The sequence below is a fragment of the Haematobia irritans genome, chromosome 2 (assembly GCF_050003625.1).
Source record: "Haematobia irritans isolate KBUSLIRL chromosome 2, ASM5000362v1, whole genome shotgun sequence".
In the NCBI taxonomy this organism is placed as follows: Eukaryota; Metazoa; Arthropoda; class Insecta; order Diptera; family Muscidae; genus Haematobia; species Haematobia irritans.
This window is the reverse complement of record NC_134398.1, coordinates 24,999,253-25,005,252: the sequence shown is the minus strand read 5'-3', so window position 1 is coordinate 25,005,252 and position 6,000 is coordinate 24,999,253.

The window sequence follows — 6,000 nt, the reverse complement described above, 5'->3', positions numbered from 1 at the left end:
CTTTCCTTACTTGTTTTATTTTTCAATATAATCTCCTGAAACTTCAATACACTTAGTCCAACGCTTTTCTAGCAATTCTATCCCTTGATTAAAATAGTTTTCCTCAAGGTCTTCAAAATAATGGTTTACAACTGTAATTGCATCTTCATTTTAGGTAAAACGCTTGCCAGCAAGGATTATTTTAGATTTGGGAACAAGTAAAAAGTCACTGGGAACTAAATCAGGAGAATAAGGTGGGTGGTCAAGCAACTCGTACTTTAATTCGTTGATTTTAGCCATTGTTAAAACACTCTTGTGCGCTGGTGCGTTCTCTTGATGAAACATTTTTTTTTTGTGTTGTAAGCCAGGACGTTTTTCTCGAATTTGTACATTTAATTGATCCAAAATTTGCAATAGTACTCTGAATTTATTGTGTTACCCTTTTGCAGATAGTCAATCAATAAAAATACCTTTGAAGTCCCAAAAAACCGTTGCCATAACCTTACCAGCCGATTGAAATGTTTTTGCTTTCTTTGGGGCACTTCCTCTAGCTTCAGTCCATTGTTTGGTTTGTTCTTTTGTCTCTGAAGTATAGTGCTGGATCCATGTCTCATCAACAGTTATGAAACGACGCTTAAAATCCATTTTACTTCGCTTAAAACGATCCAAACAAGCTTGAGAAATGTTCTGTTAACAAATGCGGCACCCATCTTGCAGAAAGCTTTTTCATCTGTAGTTCTTCATGCAAAATTAAATGGACCCGATCATTTGAGATGCCCATGATATTAGCAATTTCAGGCACTTTTATTCGTCGATCATTTAATACCACATCATGCACTTTGGCTACAATTTCTGTTGTTGCTGCTGTTTTTGGACGTCCACTACGTGGTTCATCTTCAATGCTTGTACGACCACGTTTAAATTCAGCAACACAATTTTTATACCCTTCACCACTACTGTGGTACAGGGTATAATAAGTTTGTGCATTTGTATGTAACGCCAAGAAGGAAATGTCTGAGACCCATCGTTTAGTATACCGATCGTCTTAGAATTAAATTCTGAGTCGATTTAGCGATGTCCGTCTGTCTGTCTGTCTGTCTGTCCGTCTGTCTGTCTGTTGATGTATTTTTGTGTGCAAAGTACAGCTCGCAGTTTTAGTCCGATTGTCCTAAAATTTGGTACAGGGTCCTGTTTCGGCTCAAAGACGATCCCTATTGATTTTGGAAAAAAATCGGTTCAGATTTAGATATAGCTGCCATATATATTTTCACCGATCTGTTCATAATTGGCGTGTATATCAACCGATCTTCCTCAAATTCCGTACATCCGAATATTTTATGAGTCTCGAAAAACTTGCAAAATATCAGCCAAATCGGTTTAGATTTAGATATAGCTCCCATATATAGCTTTCGCCCGATTTACACTCATTTGCCCACAGAGGCCAATTTTTTGCTCCGATTTAGTTGAAATTTTGCACAGGGAGTAGAATTAGCATTGTAGCTATGCGTGCCAAATTTGGTTGAAATCGGTTCAGATTTAGATATAGCTCCCATATATAGCTTTCGCCCGATTTACACTCATATGACCACAGAGGCCAATTTTTTGCTCCGATTTAGTTGAAATTTGGCACAGGGAGTAGTATTAGCATTGTAGCTCTGCGTGCCAAATTTAGATAAAATAGGTTCAGATTTAGATATATCTCCCATATATAGCTTTCGCCCGATTTACACTCATATGACCGTAGAGGCCAATTTTTAACTCCGATTTAGTTGAAATTTTACACAGGGAGTAGAATTAGCATTGTAGCTATGCGTGCCAAATTTGGTTGAAATCGGTTCAGATTTAGATATAGTTCCCATATATATGTTTTTCTGATTTCGACAAAAAAGGTCAAAATACCAACATTTTCCTTGTAAAATCGCCACTGCTTAGTCGAAAAGTTGTAAAAATGACTCTAATTTTCCTAAACTTCTAATGCATATATATCGAGCGATAAATCATAAATAAACTTTTGCGAAGTTTTCTTAAAATAGCTCCAGATTTAAATGTTTCCCATATTTTTTTTACTAACATTGTGTTCCACCCTAGTGCATTAGCTGACTTAAATTTTGAGTCTATAGATTTTGTAGAAGTCTATCAAATTCTGTCCAGATCGAGTGATATTTAAATGTATGTATTTGGGACAAACCTTTATATATAGCACCCAACACATTTGACGGATGTGATATGGCATCGAAAATTTAGATCTACAAAGTGGTGCAGGGTATAATATAGTCGGCCCCGCCCGACTTTAAACTTTCCTTACTAGTTTACTGTTGCATATGAAGGAGCACTTTCACCTAGGTTAGGTTAGGTGGCAGCCCGATGTATCAGGCTCACTTAGACTATTCAGTCCATTGTGATACCACATTGGTGAACTTCTGTCTTATCACTGAGTGCTGCCCGATTCCAATGACAAGGGACCTCCTTTTTGTAGCCGACTCCAAACGGCGGTCCACATTGCAGTGAAACCACTTAGAGAAGCTTTGAAACCCTCAGAAATGTCACCAGCATTACTGAGGTGGGATAATCCACCGCTAAAAAACTTTTTGGTGTTCGGTCGAAGCGGGAATCGAACCCACGACCTTGTGTATGCAAGGCGGGCATGCTAACCATTGCACTACGGTGGCTCCCTAGCACTTTCACTTAACACATTCACCATATCATTATGAATTTCTTGTCCCGATAACCTTTTTTATGTAAATATTTGATGACAGTACGCATTTCTAATTTTTCCATTGTAAAAAAAATTGCGGATACGTCTTTTTTTGAACACCTGTTTCTATATGAAGTTTGCCAAATCGAAACAAAATTTAACATGTGTTCATAACAGAGATGGAAGTTTCCAGAACACTTAACTTTTTTCTGTTTATACCGCTCTTTTTGTGCTAGGCTTAGAAGTTTCCGAACTGCTCTCGTATAAAAATAAAATTTTGACAAAATTTTCTATAGAAATAAAATTTTGACAAAAATTTTCTATAAAAATAAAATTTTGATAAAATTTTCTAGAAAAATAAAGTTGTGACAAAATTTTCTATAAAAATAAAATTTTGACAAATTTTTCTATAAAAATAAAATTTTAACAAAATTTTCGCGGAAATAAAATTTTCTGCAGATATAACCTTTTGACAAAATTTTCTATAGAAATAAAATTTTGCAAAATAATTTTTTTTTAGAATTAAATATACGTATACTTTTACAATAGTCTTTAAATTAGATATTATGTGATTGTAATACCTTTTAGCTTCGAAAATTATATTTTTAGTACTTTTTTGTCAACATCATTTATCATCCCTGCCCTGCACCATAGATTGGTAGGTATATAAACTTTTTAATTCCGTTTGTAACACATCGAAATATTAGTCTAAGACCCCATGGTTAGGTTAGGTTAGGTTAAAGTGGCAGCCCGATTAAATTTCAGGCTCACTTAGACTATTCAGTCCATTGTGATACCACATTTAACTAAAAGTACCTATTACATATGGGCACTTCTAGTCTTAACCACTGAACCTTCTCTATTATTTAGTTTTGTGGAACCAACCAGATTGCTCCAAAAACATTAACAAACTGCTTAAGTTAACGTTTTCCAGGTCAGCCAGTAATCTAAAGCTATATGCTCCTAAAATTCGCTTACGCCTTACACAAAAAGCAGGACACTCACACAAGAGGTGTTTAATTGATTCCTTTTCCTCCACATCATGACAGCTTATACAATAGTCATAATACTTCGCACCTATAGTTTTTGCAAATTCGCCTATCAGGCAGCGACCCGTTATAGCAGATATCAGCAGTGATATCTGACGCCTTGAGAACACTAGCATATCTAGTGTGCGGTTTAAGTTTAAATGGGGCCATATTTGCTTGGTGTCGTTGCAACCCTTGCAATTTTCCCATCGAATATTGGCCATCATAACAGCCTTCTCACGCAGTAAGAGCTTGCAGGTGGCCAGAGGCATACCAACAGATTCTAGTTCCCCTGGAATATGTAAGGTAGTTCCTAGCCTTGCTAACAAATCTGCTTCGCAGTTCCCCGGTATGTTCCTATGGCCAGGCACCCGTATTAGGTGAATATTGTACTGCTCAGCCATCTCGTTGAGAGATTTGCGGCAGTCTATGGCCGTTTTCGAGTTAAGGAACACAGAGTCCAAGGATTTTATTGCAGGTTGACTGTCTGAGTATATATTAATGCCAATATTTGTTGGAACATTACTTCTCAGCCAATTCGCCACCTCTCTTATTGCTAATATTTCAGCCTGAAAAACACTACAGTGATTAGGTAATCTTTTCGCTATTCGAATTTCCAGATCTTTAGAATATACTCCGAACCCCACTTGTCCATTCAATTTGGAGCCATCAGTATAGAAATCTATATATCTTTTATTCCCCGGGGTCTGTGTACACCACGCCTCACTGTTGGGAATTAGAGTTTCAAACTTTTTGTCGAAAAGTGGTTTTGCCAGGGTATAATCCACTACGTTAGGCACATCTGGCATTATTTTGAGGACCGAACTATGACCGTACATTTTTTCCGACCACAGCGATAGCTCGCGCAGCCGCACAGCCGTTGTTGCAGCTGACTGTTTGGCCAAAATGTCTAAAGGCAATAGATGTAGCATGACATTAAGGGAGTCTGTTCCTGTCTTACTAAATGCGCCTGAGATACATAAGCTCACCATACGCTGAACTTTATCTAAACAAGTCGGTTTCTGAAGTGCCGGCCACCAGACTACAACACCATATAGCATTATAGGTCTAACTACTGCCGTGTATAGCCAATGCACAATTTTTGGTCTTAGTCCCCACTTTTTCCCTATTGCCTTTTTGCACGAGTACAAAGCTACCGTGGCTTTTCTCGCCCTCTCTTCAATATTAAGCCTAAAATTCAGCTTCCTGTCCAAAATAACGCCAAGGTATTTTGCACACTCACCAAAGGGAATTTCAGTACCCCCTAAGGAAATGGGCCTAACCGTGGGAGTTTTGCGATCTTTGCAGTACATGACTAGTTCTGTCTTTGCTGAATTTACACAGAGACCATTATCTTTCGCCCATTTCTCAGTCATCCGGAAAGCTCTCTGTATAATATCTCTGATTGTGGATGGGAATTTTCCCCTGACTGCTAGCGCCACATCATCTGCGTATGCCACCACTTTTATCCTTTCTTTTTCTAGGGAAACCAGAAGGTTGTTTATAGCAACATTCCAAAGAAGAGGTGATAGAACTCCTCCTTGGGGAGTGCCTCTGTTCACATACCTTTGTATGTTTGCTTGCCCTAGTGTGACTGAAATACGTCTCTTTATTAGAAGTTCGTCTAACAGCCTAAGTATACCTGGATCAACATTCAGAGTTGTCAGTCCATTTAATATCGAGCTCGGATGGACATTATTGAACGCCCCTTCGATGTCTAGAAACGCCACGATTGTGTATTCTTTGACAGAGAGTGAGCTTTCAATAAAGCTGACTAGTTCATGCAATGCGGTCTCAGTAGACCTGCCCTTCGAGTATGCATGCTGTCGTTTCGAGAGCAAACTTGAATCCACGCTAGTTCTAAGATACATGTCTATCATCCTCTCCAGGGTCTTAAGTACACGTCCGTTCAGTTCGACGGTTGAATAAAAAAAAGTATTAATGTATATTCTGGGTCGTGCTAAAATACTGAGTCGATCAAGCGATTTGCATCCGTCCGTTGGTCTGTCGAAATTACCCTAACCACCGAAGGACATATGATATCGACTTGAAACTTGACACAAGTAGTTGTTATTGATGTAGGTTAGATGGTATTGCAAATGGTCCATATCGGTCCACTTTAAGCATGAATTTAAATGTCAATACACAGTCCATGGATTTTCTGTTATGAAGATCCGCCTGACTATAATTCTTTGCATTAGTTAAAAAATTTAATTTTAATAATATTTAATTGAAAAATTGTATTTATTTTATATTTTCAGAAAAGATGAAAACCACTCAAGAATTGGAGCAACAATA